Source organism: Rattus rattus, chromosome 10 (genome assembly GCF_011064425.1).
Source record: "Rattus rattus isolate New Zealand chromosome 10, Rrattus_CSIRO_v1, whole genome shotgun sequence".
Lineage (NCBI taxonomy): Eukaryota > Metazoa > Chordata > Mammalia > Rodentia > Muridae > Rattus > Rattus rattus.
In genome coordinates this window covers 51,061,447-51,076,446 of record NC_046163.1, presented here as the reverse complement: position 1 = coordinate 51,076,446, position 15,000 = coordinate 51,061,447, and the positions used below count along the sequence as shown (strand labels likewise).

At 43.1% G+C, this 15,000-nt stretch overlaps 1 pseudogene; it reads right to left on the bottom strand.

Moving 5' to 3' along the window:
* Positions 1-240: 240 nt before the first annotated feature.
* LOC116911518 lies at positions 241-658 on the bottom strand (annotated as a pseudogene).
* Between the last annotated feature and the right edge of the window lie 14,342 nt (positions 659-15,000).

The following is a 15,000-nucleotide window of genomic DNA, read 5'->3' as shown; positions in this document are numbered from 1 at the left end:
TTATTTGTGTGTGTGTGTGTGTGTGTGTGTGTGTGTGTGATGCCCATATCATACATATATGTTCACAGCACACATATGGAGATCAGAGGACAACTTTCAGGAGTTGGTTCTCTCCTACCATGAACATCCTGGGGATGGAACTCAGTTAGTAGGCTTGGCAGCAAGTGTCCTTACTAAGAGCCATCTGGATAGTCCTATTGTGATTTTTTTTTTAAAACAATGAGTCTTGATTGGCCTACACTACTTGAGGGGGATGAATCGGGAGGAGTGGGTGGCACCAATACCAGGTTGGCCGTGCTTCAGGGCTTGTAGGTGATGGAGAACTCGCCCAGGTAGTGGCTGGTCACCTCTGGTTTGATCTCCACCCTGGTTGAAGGTCTTGCCATTGTACACATCCACCATGCTGCTCAGGCAGAAAGATCATGTCCCTCAGATGGATCTTCACCACCTTGGGCTTCTCCATGGGTGGCACCTCCTTCTTGGCCTTTCTCAAGCGCTTGATCAGTGAGTCCTGCTTCTGCCACAGGCACCATCTCTGGTGGGCTCTGTACAACTGCATCAGTTGCTCATAGGACATGTCCAGCAGTTGGTTGAGGTCCACGCTACAGTAGGTGAACTTGAGGAAGGTTCACTTCTTCATCTGTTCTACTTCAGCCATCTTGGCGGCTGCTTGGGAAAAGGAAGTGTTGTCAGCGTCTGCGCAGTTATCCCTATTGTGAATGTTTATAACTTCAATTATTTTCTGTAAGTCTGTTCCTTACAGCCTCTTCACTCTCAGCTGACCACAGCCTGCTGAAAAAAATTGAAGCCCTAATATATGAAATTCTTCAACTTCCCACCTTAACTCCCTCTCTCTTTGTTTTCCTTGAGTTTAAAGAGCAGGACCCACAATTGCGGTCTTTACCTCATCCACAACTATTATACCACACACTACTTTATGTTAATTTTACTCTTTGTACCCTAATATTTGGCATCATGTGGTAGCAGGCATACCTTAAATATTAGCTGATCATTTATTGAAACCTCTGGCAGGACTTAGCCATATCAATTATTCTTTCTAAATATTTTTTTCTACACCTTCAACTTTTAGTTTATACTTACTCAAACATCTATTTAAAAGTTTGGTTACTTACTTATTTGTGCGTATGTATGCATATGCATGTATGCAAGTCACAGCATGCATGTAGAGGTCAGAGGACAACTAGCAGAAGTTGGTTCTTTCTTTCCTCCATGAGAGATCCACCTGGAGATCAAACATAGGTGTTCAGACTTGGTAACAAACACCTTTACCCGCTGAGCTGTCTTACCCACCTTCAAATTTGTATCTCTTTTTTAAAATTTTTATTTTTTAAATTTATTCTGAGACACAGGTCTCATGCAACCCAAGCTGGCCAAGGGTGGCCTTGAACTTTTTTTTTTTTCGGAGCTGAGGACCAAACCCAGGGCCTTGTGATTGCTAGGCAAGCACTCTACCACTGAGCTAAATCCCCAACCCCTCAAATTTGTATCTTAAGATTTATTTTTATTTGTGTATGTGTGTAAGAGAGAAGAGAAGAGGGATAAAGTGAGGGAGGGATGGAGGAAGGAAGGGAGGGAGGGAAAGGGGGGAGAGAGAGAGAGAGAGAGAGAGAGAGAGAGAGAGAGAGAGAGAGAGAGAGAGAGAGACTGTATACCATGTGTACGGGTGCCTGCAGAGGCCAGAAGGTGTCGAATCCCTGGAGCTGAAGTTGCAGGTGGATTTGAACTGCCCGATGTGCTGGAATCGTACTTGGGTCCACCAAATTGTTTCTCAAGACCCTCAAATTTGTACTTTTAATCTGGTATCACAAAAGACAGAATTCCCCCAACAGCTCCCTTCTTTATGTGTGTTTGCATCCCCCCATTGCTAACACGTGCTATCCCCTAGAGAAAGACAGGTGTGTGTTCTCTGCTGAGCTGGGCTTCTGAGAAAACAATCTCTAGTTTTAGTTTCTATTTCTCTTCCTTTCTGTCATTTCTGAGTCCTTGCTTTCCAGCTTCAGTGAAAATGGATGCTCCCTGCCAACTTCCTCCTTTCTCACCAGACTCATATATTACTAAGTTTTCTGGAGAATTTACTGACACATTTCTTATTTCTTGCAACTCTCCTCTTCCTTGAATTCTGTGTGGCTAGGTTTTTCCTGCTCCCCTAACTTCTGTCAATTCCCGTTTCTCCTTCTGTTGGGATCTCTTGTCACTAATGCTCTTACCCAGGACTCTTGTTATGTGATCAGCTTTCCCCACACCACACGCTGTTTGCACGGTCTCAGTGGTACCCTGACTCCAGCTTCCACTGAAATAAAAATGGTTCCCAAATGTGAAGTCTCCAACCATATGATTTTGTTGGTCCCTAAAAGAGGTGAGGGGAAAAGCCGATCATGTGTGTATCTGGAAGACTGTCTAGGGAGTAGAACTGGAGACTACAGAGGTAAGAGTGTGCTTGCTTACTGTATACAAAGGATGACAAGGGAGACGGTGAGGATGGAGCTGAAGTCTGGGAGGAAAGCTACACATGAGGACAGACAGCAATCAGGAGGGGTCAAGTCACGAAGCTTTATGGACTATTTTAATGACTCTAGCTTTTATTGAGATGGAAAGCACCTGGAGGCATGGAGTTAAGGTCAGTTGAGGGCAACTTGTAAAGAATAACACAAGAACCAGAGTGACCCAGCAGGACACTAGCACAGTCTGCTGGTGTTGTTGGTTCTGATGTTGATAGTGCTCTGGTCCAGTAGGGGAGCACCAGGGAGCAGCTGATTACAGATCTCTCTCTCTCTCTCTTTTTTTTTCTTTTCTTTTTTTCGGAGCTGGGGACCGAACCTAGGGCCTTATGAACCCAGGGCCTTGTGAACCCAGGGCCTTGCACTTGCTAGGCAAGCACTCTACCACTGAGCTAAATCCCCAACCCATACAGATCTCTTTTAAAGGGAGAACCAATAGTGTGTAACCACAGTTTGAGGGAGGGGAGAGTGTGAGGGAAAGGAGGACTCCAGTGTTTTTGTCAAAGCAGCTGCAATTTGATGGGTTATTTCGCCTCTGGTGCTGAAATGAGCCAATTCAATTCAGATATATTAGATTAAGGGCAGATTTATTGGGAAGCTTCTCTTGGGTGAGTTCCCTGGCACCAAGGATTGAGGCCAGGGAAGTCACCATGGGGAGGGGTGTGGGAGAGGAGAAAGAAAGGGCACGTGTGCACATACATCGAGAACACACATAGAGAAGTGAGGGAGAGAGAGAGAGACAGAGAGAAAACGAACACAAAATGCCTGGATTATCTAGGGAGGAGCCCATGGGCTGGGGTTGGGGGGAGGGTGGCCCAGCTCCTGGGGTGGAAAATTCAAGGTTCAGAGCAGATAAACCAGGTAGGGACCGAAGGATGCTGGGAGGCCAGGTCTGCTTTGGTTTGTAAAATATGCACTTCAGTCCCTTGTCCTGGAGTCTAAAACCAAACACAATTTACTGAGCTGGGGAACACTGTGGCAAAAACAAGTTGTGGGAAGATTAGGAGGGTCTGATTGAATTAGTTAATACATAAAAGATTTAAGTGTAGAGGACTTGAAGCAGCTGGATAAAGAAGAGTGTTAGAGAAATGTGATAACATGAGGGGCATAAGGAGATTAGAAAGCGATTGGATAAAAAAAGGAACTGTAGATTCCCAAGGAGGTTAAAGGACTGTTGGAGTTGGGGTGTCAAGATAGAGTGAAAATGCTTGAGAAGAGGTTGATTAGAGACAGTGGGGGTGCTCAAAATGAAGATGATAGATGAGTCAATGTGTGGAAGGCTAAAGGAATGAATATGTTGGGGGATGGTTTGGGGCTCTGTGTATTCAGACACTGATTTCTGTTATAGCTGAGGATGGTGTGGTCAAGCATCTCTGGTCTCAAAGTTATGTAAAACTTGATTTCCATCATCTCTGATTAGTTAAGAAAGAGCTGATCAGCCAATTAGCTGAACAGAAGAGAATGAGGCAGGAATTCCAATCCCAGATAAAGCACTGTAGGGAGAACAGGAGGCCATGATGGGACATCGAACCAAGGCAAGACTCAGAAGGCAAATAACAGGCCGTTTTGCTGGGTAGTAGGATTAGAATAGTGCAGAACCTGCCCAGCTTGAAATAAAAATATCAGGCTGCCGTGTCGTAATTCAGGTGCTAAATGGGAGCAAAAGGGGTGAAGAACCCTGCTACCCCCCACCCCCCATTACTTTTAGAGAATGGAGGACAGGGTTATTGGAGGGAAGCCCAATGACCAATTAGAAAGGTGTGGTAAAAATTACTGAGAGTCATCTGGGGGCTAAACACCTCATCCGATGGGGAGGAGTCACTACAGCAGGAAGAATAGGGTGGGGCGGTCTAAAACCACTCACTGTATGGCCATGCATGATTTCCTTCTGACTAAAATTTTACCTGAGGTTTTCTTCAGAATTCATCACTACTTCCCCTTTTCTCTGACTCTTTCTTTCTTCATTCCTTCTTTTATTCTTTGCTTTCACCGTTCCTCCTTGTTAATTTCTTTTTGAAAAAAAAAAAAAAAAAAAAGACCGTAAACATAAGATCTTGCTTGCTACGTATCCTAGGCTAGCCTTGAACTTACAGTTTCACCTCATTGAGTGCTGGGACTAATCTGGATAGCACCTTCACCTTCAGTTATTTATATTTTCTTGAAACGTTGCAATCCTGGAATCTGTTCATTTTCCTATTTTGTGGGTCAATTCCTTGTTTTTTTTTCCATTCTGGGGACTTCTCTACTCAGTGGGGCTACCCAGTGTTCCCTGCATAATCCTTCTTCTCTTTGTGTGCACTGTGTGCACTTCCTGGATAATTTTTTTTAAACCAGTCTCATGACTTTAGTTGTTGCCCAAATGCATATGACCCCCAAATCTTTATCTCCAGCCTCAACTGAGCTTCATTGTTCCAGTCCTGGATGTCTGAGGACTCAGTGAGTCCTGGCATCTGAGTTACTGGGTCTGAGCTATGGTCTCCATTTTCCTTCTTTTAAAATTTTAGTCAATCACAAAGATGTTTTGACTTATCCTCGACTGTTCCTCTTCCTCATCTCCCATATACACTCAGCTAGTAATTCATATGAATTCTATTCTTTCCCCTTTCTGTGTGAATGTGTGTTTGTATGTGTGAGTTTGGGCACGCGCTTGCTATGTTCAGAGTGTGCACGGAGTAGAAGACAACCTAAGGTGTTGGTTCTTGTCTTCCACCTTGTTTTAGAACGGGTGGAGAGATGGCCCCATGATTAAGAGTGCTTGCTGCTCTTCCAGAAGATCCAAGTTTGGTCCCTATATTAGGTAACTCACAACCACTGTGGTGGTTTGAATATACTTGTCCCAGGGAATGGCACTATTAGTAAATGTGGCCTTGTTGGAAGAAGTGGGGGTGGGTTTAGAGACCCTCCTCTTTCTTTCCTGGAAACAGTCTGCTCCTGGCTTCCTTTGGATGAAGATGTATAACTCTCACCTCCTCCCATGCCATGCCTGCTTGGATGCTGCCATATTTCCTGCCTTGATGATAATGAATGAATTTCTGAACCTGTAAGCCAGCCCCAATTAAATGTCCTTTATAAGAGTTGCCTTGGTCACGGTGTCTGTTCACAGCAGTAAAACCAAACTAAGACAACCACCTATTGGTCCAGCTCTGAGAAACCTTGTGCCCTCTTCTTGCCTCCATAGGCACTCCTCCACATATGTACACACACACACACACACACACACACACACACACACACACACACTAAATCTAGATAGGTTCTCACTAGCTTTTTCATTCATCAGGCTAGCTGGCCCACAAACTTCTCTTAATTTTTCTGCCTTTCCCCCTCATTCCTGAAGGATGCTGAGGTGTCAGATGTGAATTTCTGATCCTGGCTTTGCCTTGGATTCTGGGGATTTAAAGTCAGGTCTTTATGGTTATGCAGTAAATGCTTTACCAATTAATCAATTTGCCCAGCCTTGTGGATTCCACTTGACAAATACGCGTTCTATTTCTGAAATGCCAACACTCATTGAATCTAATCCTTTTCCTCTGTTAAGTTAAAAAAGGCAGGAAGGGTTTTTTTTATGTATTAATTTTAAGATTAACTTTATGTATGCGAGTACACTGTAGCTGTCTTTGGACACACCAGAAGAACGCATCAGATCCCATTACAGATGGCTGTGAGCCACCATGTGGTTGCTGGGAACTGAACTCAGGACCTCTGGAAGAGCAGTCAGGGCTCCTAACCACTGAGCTATCTCTCCAGCCCAGCAGGGAGGTATTGATCTAGCTTCACAGAAAGCTAGTAAATACAGTTTATTCTACCTTAATTTCTGCAGCATAATGAAATTGGGCATGATGACACACTTGGGAGGCTGAGTCAGGAAGATTTTGAGTTGAGGGTAGCCTGAACTTTATAACATGACCCTGTCTCATAAAATGTAAGAAAAGATGCAGATATGTTGACATTGAACATCAATCTACAATAATCTATGATTCAGATATGCGGCTCCCTAAAAGAGGGCATGTTTTAAAAATCATCCTGTGAATCCAAATGAGACAAAGGTTTTAGTTATATTATAAATACAGAATGGAAACAAGAAGTCACCACCTCAGAGAAGCAACTCTATCCCCATAGCCTCCTTCATAGTATTAATTGTGCCTTTATTAGTTCATAGATATTGAGATATCTGTGTTAAATCCTATGTTCTGTGTTAGACTGCAGCAGTGACAAATGCATGCTTTTCTTAAACTTAGAGGAAAGTGGGTGTGTCAGTTACTTATCCTGTTACCATAACAAAGTCTGACAAGAAGGGATTTCCGGAAAGAACAGTTCATCCTGGTTTACAGTTTAAGGGAGGAGGACATTCCATCCTGGTAGGAAGGTGTGGTAGCAGGAATTGGAGGCTGTCTCCTCACTGCAGTCAGGAAACAGGGCAACAAATGCTTGTGCTTGGTCTCTTCATCGGTCAGGAACCCCGGCCTTTAGCACTCTATCATAGGAGTGATACCACCCATATTTTGAGGTAGTCTCCCCACTTCAATGACCCCCATCTAGATAAACTCCTTGCAGTCATGCCATGTGATTTGTTTCCATGGTGACTTTAGATTTCATCAAGTTGACAAGATTAACCATCGCAGTGGGGGGAAACAGGTAAGACACTGTGTGGAAATGAACAGTGTGACTGGGGCTGTAACTCAGTGGTATAGCACTTGCCCATCATGACAGAAGTCTGATCTGTACCCTCTAAACTGTGTAAACTGCACGAATGAAATTCACATCCTTAGAGGGAAAAAGAAACAACATGTATTTTCCAGTAGTAGTTGTCAGTGTTGTAAAAAAAAAAAACATGAATGAATGGGGTGGGGGAAGTAAGTAATCTTTTAAGTTATTTTTAAGTCTTTTTAAGCCTTTGTATGAGGATGAATTTTTCCAGTGTGTGAACAGTGAAAGAAAGCTAGCCATAAAACCAGAGCAGCAAGCATGAATGTCCTGCGGTAACAACCTGGGCATGTGCAAAGACGTTATTAGCACCCCTGAAGTATTCAACAGACTTATCATAGGGGTGATATCTGCCTATTTTTGTTTACCAATTTAGAGGTATCGTGTATTAGTTGTCTTAGGTAGGGTTTCTATTGCTATGAAGAGATACCGTGACTAAGGCAGCTCTTATGGAGACAAACATTTAATTGGGCTGGATTACAATTTTCAGAGGTTTAGTTCATTATCATCGTAGCAGGAAGCATAGCAACAGGCAGGCAGACATAGTAGTGGAGAAAGAGCTGAGAGTTCCACATCTTGATTCAAAAGCAACCAGAAGAGACTGGTGTTCTCAGGCAGCGAGGAGGAAGGTCTTTCCCACAAGGGGTAGAGCCTGAGCATAGGAGCCACACAGTGACAGATTTCTTCCAGAAAGTCCACACCTAATAACAGTACCACTCCCTATGGGCCAAGCATATTCAAATTACCACATTCCACTCCCTAGTCCCCATAGGCTTCTTCAAACACAGGAGTCTATGGAGGTCATACCTAGCCATAGCATAATGCAAAATACATTTAGTCCAACTTCAAAACCCCCCATCGTCTGTAATAGTCTCATCAATGTTTAAAAGTCCAAAGTTCAAAGACCTTTCTGAAATTCATGCAATCTCTTAACTGTAATCCCTTATAAAATTCAAAAATCAAAAAGCAGATCCCATACTTCCAACATATCATGGAACAGGATATACATTCCCATTCCAAAATGTCACAGAGAGGAAATACTGGACCAACCCAAAACCAAAAACCAGCTGGTCAAACTCCAAACTCGGTGTCTCCATGTTTGATGTCAAGGCGCTCTTCAGATCGACAACTCCTTTCATCCTTGTTGACTGCCGTTGGCAAATCTGGCCTTCAGCAACGACAAACTTCGTTCTCTTGGGCTGGCTCCATTCCTGTTAGCAGCTTTCCTCAGCAGGTATCCCATGGCTCTGATGTCTCTAACATCGTGGGCTATCCAAGGTAACTTCAACTTTACACTTCTTATTCCAATGTCTGAGATCCACGCATGATCTTCTGGGCTCCTCCAACGGGCTTGGGCCTTCTCTGGCTCTGTCCTCTGTAGCGCTCTAGGCTCTGGTTGACTCCACTCCTCAGCTGCTGCCGTTCTTGCTGATCATCCCACAGCACTGGCATCTTCAATTCTCCGGAGTCTTCCACCACAACTAGGCTTCACCAATAGCTTCTTCATGGGCTCTCTTCACGGTGCCAAGGCTCAGCTTTGCATGACCCCTTCAGTCCTGGGCTGTCAACTGCAACTGAGGCTGCACCTTCACCAATGGTCTCCTGTGGGCCTCTCACAGTGCCCAGCCTCAGCTGCTTTTTGTGACCTCTTCATGCCTTCGAAACCAGCACCACCTGGATGAGTCGTACACATTACCAACCCTGTGATCCCAGCTAGCCTTGAACTTCTGATCTTCTCGGCTTTGTCTCCCAAGTTCTGAGAGTACAGGTATATGTTATTATACCCAGGTCACTTATGTTTTATAAGGATAAAAAAAATAATACTCTTAAAACGTAGCAGTAGAGGGACAATTTAGGGAGGGTAAGGAAAAGACCAGGGAAAGGAAATACTTGAATATGACCAAAACCTGATATATTCATACTGACAGGATAGTACTGTGAGTGTGGGGGGTACCTTTAACAGCCATGCCAAGGTGTGCTGCTAAGGAAGTAGGCCATGCAACATATCTAGTGGAAGAGGTTTATGGAGACAAACAGGCAGAGAGAGAAAGAACAAGACAGGGAATGAGATAGAATGAACGAGACAGTGAGGGAATGGGAGAAAGGGATCAAGACAGATAAGGACCAAGGGAGAGATATGGGGGAGGGCATTTTCAGACACCACACCTGTCATACTTGTCAAACCTGGCTGTGGGTGATGATGTAAGCTGCATTAGGTCCCCGAGGGGCAGGCTGGTGGAAATGCCCGATTGCTAACACATTCATGCAACTGTCACAGTGAAACCCTTCAAACCCTTCAAATTGCTTATTTTGCTCTCTCTATACGGTGGGCAGAATCCCTTCTTGTGTCCTTTCATTCATAAAGTCTCTATCTCCAGACGTTAGGTGTTCCAATTATTTTCTTTGAATTCTCTCTGTGGTTTGGATTGTTGTAAGATCCTGAGATGAGTTTTGACATAAACATTGGTCTTTGACCGTTTTATTAAGACTTTTATTCATGGGTCGGGTGTGACAGCTCGGCCTAGCACACGGGAGGCAGAGACAGGCATACCTCTGTGAGTGTGAGGTGAACCTAATCTACATAGTGAGTTCCAGAAAAGCCAGAGCTACATAGTGAGACCCTGCCTCAAAAAACAAGAGAGACTCATTCGTATTTATGCATAGAAATTAACACAGAGAAAAACAGAATTTAGGGTGATCATGAGCTATTCAGGAAGTAGCCTGGAAGCAGAACCTAGGGAAACAAGTCAGGAATTGTAAAGGAAGACTAGTTGGAGAAAAATAAGGAGAAGACCAGGAAAAAAAAATAGATATGATTAAATGAAATCTAGGAGGAAAAGTTAAGACTGTAGGGTTTTGTCATTCAAGTGCTACAGAGATACAGAGAAAAAGCCCATGTTTAATGGAATCAATCCTAATTTATCCCCATCTAGCTTACAAATGAAAGTGACTCAGACTATGGTTATTTTATTTGGTTTTGACACTCACTGGGGGTTAACCGCTAATCTATTTTTCTAGCTGCTGGATTGACTATTTTCCCAGCGGTGTAGCCCAAATACTTGCTGTTTCTCTTGGCCATGTGTTCATGGTCCATCTCCTGTCACGGCTCCTCCTTCCTCTCTCCCGTGTCTTTCCTTCTCGCTCTCCCTCTGTAACACCACCGGGTTAACTCAAAACTCACCTAGCTCTGATCTCTCCAGTAATTGTCCGTACCATTTTTATTTCAGGAACAAAGTCTACACAATGAAAGCTGGTAACCGTGAGAATTCACTCATAGGCAACTAGAATTTAGCATTATAATACATAGCAACAGACCAAACCTCAACACTCAAGTTTCTGCCGGGTACAACTTTAGAGGGGTTTGCAGGCTGGGATTAAGGGATAAGAAAGCATTGGCCATTGTCACTCATTCCAGTGATCTGTTAGTTAGAATATGCCAACCCATTCTCCTCCATTTCCATAGAGAGCATCCTTGGTCTCAGGGAAGAGAAAGGACAGGGCTCTCACTTGTTTTATTTACATTAACAAAATCACCTTTCGGTCCATTCTTCTTTTCACCTTCGAACCCAAGATGAAAGGCCTGTCCTGTGGCCCTGGGGCAGGGCTTCCTGTGCTCCGTCCAGCATTCTTCTGTAGGATTTAGCAACTTCTTCTAGTACAGACTCCCCCCCTTTCTCCTTTAAAAGCCACTCCTGCAAAAACACCTGCTGCTGTCTTTGTCCCATCCAGAGGCACCCCCCCCTCCCAGCTCCTCCCCCCCAGCAACCCCAGCCAATTTCCTTGCTCCTCAGGGGTAGTAAATCTCCTTTGTGCTGAGAATTTGGGGTCTGGGTATGTCTGTGCCAACTTCGAAGCCCCTTCAACCCCCATCCTAAAGAAATCACAGAACTACACAGCATGACACAATTTTATCCCAAGTCTCTTTGGTCCCTTTCAATGATGGTTTTACTATTCCAGACTCTCCACCTTACATATTCCTAGTCAAACCGCCCTGTTATAAGGGCTCTCAGCCTCTGGCATCTCACCACACCACCTAGAAAGCATTTGAAAATGCAGACGGCAGCGTTCAATCTCCAGAGACACTGATTTCATTACTCTAAGCCAGAGCTGGGGTGACAGCATTGTTTAATTTCCTCAAGTCACGACAGTGCTCTTCCTAGGGGGGGAAAAGAGCATTCACTTTTGCATACAGAATAGACGGGCGTAATTTAAGAGCAAATTAATTTTCTCACTGAAGTGGTGTTTGTCTTTATTGCCTTAAAAGAAGATGGATGGTGTGTTCGTGGGTTTCGGAACCTGAACTTCAGTGTACATCTTCACTCTCTTCCTCACTAACCATTATATAGCATCTGCCTACTCCTCTCAGAGCCAGGGGACAAGGAGAGAAGAGAAAGCAATGAGAAATAGGAGGAAAGGAGAGGGAGCAGGATGTGAGTATTGTGGGGACAGGCGGTGGCAAGGAATGTGTACTGGGGACATAGCGTGTGTGTGTGTGTGTGTGTGTGTGTGTGTGTGTGTGTGTGATTCATTGTATTTAATTAGGTTTTTCTGATACACCACTGAGGAGTAGAACTTTCCCTCTCCGCTGTGACTTTAGCTGCCAATAGCTGTTCAAGAAGGGCTAAAAATATTTTTTTCATAGGCTCTTTGTGGCCAATGAAATTTTCTTTGTTGTTTGCAATGTGCATGCTTTGTGTTTTGAGAGTAGGGCGCTTGGGTCTTAAAGCATTTACCTTCAGGACAATGGGTTAGTTACTGTTGGTTAAAGCCACGGCTTCCTACAAGAAAAGAAAATGAATTATATTCCAAGTTCTGTGTGATCTTCGGGCCTAGAAAGGAGACCTAACCAAGTATCATTGACTTATCTGAACAGATGAAGAGTTGGAAAGAAAAAAAAAAAAAAAAAAAAAGAGTTTTGATTAAGAAATACTTGGAGGCCTGGAGAGATGGCTCAGTGGTTAGAGCACTGACTGCTCTTCCAGAGGTTCTGAGTTCAATTCCCAGCAACCACATGGTGGCTCCCAACCATCTGTAATGGGATCCAATGCCCTCTTCTGGTGTGTCTGAAGAAAGTGACAGTATACTCACATACATATAATAAATTAATAAATAAATCTTTTTTTTTAAAAAAGGAATACTTTAATGTATATTACTAGATCTGTAAGTGGAGATGTCAAGAAGACAGTTGCTATAAGCTGGGAGACTAGGGATAAAGATGTTAGTTTGTGACCCATTAGCATATAAGGTGGTGTTAAGACAATGGGAGTGGTCACATTAGCAAAGGACAGGAAGATGGAGGTGGAGTGAACCTCATGAATCTGAGACCCAGTCCAAACGATCTTTGTGAGTCCTGTAACTAAAGAGGCAGAAGAGGCGTCTTAGTGAGGATACTGAGAAACAGCTGGAGAGACAGAAATGCTCTGGAGTTTTGAATGAAAGACTCACACATGCAGCCTTATTTTTAATATGCCCTAAGCAACTCAATGGTTGGGCCACTCCCAAACGTCCATGTTAGTAAATCCTCCCTTCCGATACTCATGAATTCTTACTTACTAAAATCTATATTCCATCTGTGCTACCCAGACCCAATGGGGAAGGAGCCGTGGGGCGGTTCTTCTCCAATTCCTACCTGGTTGTATGTTTTCTCTCCTACAGCTCTCAAGCTTGATCCTCCTGCTTCCTCAGCATGGTGATTCTAAATCCTTCTTCTTCCTGGGTTCCCTTGCCCGGGAATTTTAAAGTCCCGCCTCTGTCTCCTTGCCCGGCCATTGGCCACTGGCAACTTTATTTACCAATTAGAACCAACTGGGGGCAGGGACCCGCAGTGTCTTACATGCAGCAGTGCAAATTCCCATCTAATTTGGGAACCTGATTAACATAATATAAACAATAGACCAAATCTACAACAGGGGAGGACTCAGTCCATTGTGGGTAGAGCCATCCCTGGGATGGTGGTCCTGGATTCTATTAGAAAGCAGGCTAAGCAAGCCATGAGGAGCAAGCCAGTAAGCAGCACCCCTCCATGGCCTGACCTCAGTAACAGCTTTTGCTTCAAGTTTCCTGCCTCATTAGAGTTCCATTCTGACTTCCTTCCGTGATAAACAGTGACATGAAAGTGTAAGCCAAATAAACCCTTTCCTCCCCACCTTGCTTTTTGGTTATGGTGTTTCCTTACAGAAATAGAAACTCTAAGACATCCTCTGAGTCTACATGTTCCATAAGTACACATGCACACACATAAATGTCAAAAAGGAGGGTACCTTCATATCTGTCCAATGAGTCTTCCTCCAAGCTTTAGGGCACCTGTAAGGACTTTCAGGTAATCCTCCTTTTACCTTCTTTGAAGCCTCCATGACTATTTCTGGTCTCCCTTTTTTCCTGATGAACTTTTTATTATTTATCTATTTTGTTAGCTGACAATGTCATTAGTAGCCAGAATTAAGTATGAATTTATAATGTTAGCACTGGGCAGGTAGAGGCAGAGGGATCAGGAGACCATGTGAGCTTAAGGCTATTCTGGGCTTCAGGAGATCCCGTCTCACATGATCTAAACACCAAAATAAAAGATCTAACTTTGATGAATTTTGTTTTCCCCTTCTGTCATTCATGGTCATTGTTTCATTTCTTTCTCCTGTGATTCCACCATTCGGGCATCTTGGGATCTGTGTTTGATACGGGCTGCCTCTGAGATATATGCATTTCAAAGCATTGCTTGATTTTCAACTATTAGTAGATAAATTTGAAAACAAAAAGGAGCAAAGATGATTAGCATGATTATATATTCTGACTTCAGAAAGTTATTTAAGGGATATTGTTAAGAAAAAACAAAACAAGTTAAAACAAATGTAAATAAAAACAAAAATAAATTAAAGCCAAGAAAAGGTTATGAACATATTTCATATTGGTAAAGATAGTGCTATTTTAATATAGGATTATTAATAGTTGTTATCTTGGCTATTGAGAGACATTTTGCTTTCTAGTGTGTGAATTATTCTCAATAAGCACATGTGTTTGGTTTTTTTTTTTTTTTTGAGGAAAATAAAACATACTAAAAGAAATAGCAATAATCCTTCTCCTCTCTCCAAAAATGTTTCTTAAGGACAGAGGAGCATTGATTTTCACATGGGGTAAATTAATCGAATTTGAAACTCGGGTAAAGACAAGAAATGGCGTGAATGTAGTCAAGTAATATCCTTCTCTTTTTTATTTTACCTCACTTTTTTGTGTGACAGTCTTGTCACATGGACTGTCACAGAACTTCCTATGTAGCCCAGGCTAGCCTTGAACTTAGGCCTCTTAGGTGCTGAGGGCATTTATGAAGATTCTGTGATTCAGGAGAATAAATTTTAATAAGGATAATAGCATCAGGAATAAGATCTTTTTTCTTTTTTTGAGACAAGGGTTTCTGTAGCCTAGGTTGACCTTGGACTTTCTGTATAACTGAGGACAACACTGACTTTCCTGACTCCATTTCCCAAGCATTAGAATTCCACGAGTGCCCTGCCACATGGCACCAGGCAATACTAGTGCATTTCTTGAGCTTTCTTAATGTGTTAGGCACTAGGCTAAGGGGTTCAGGTTTACAGTTATCTCTTGTTTCTGGAAGATGGTTCTAGGCTATCCCTAGATGTCAATTCCTCCTAAAAAATGGGAGGGGTGTATGTGTAGTATTGAACCTGTGTCTATCTCAAGGGAATAATAAGAAAAATGTATGTATATACTTAGTATAGATACAATTTTTTCTCAAACATTTCAGTTTGCAGTTGATAGAACACAC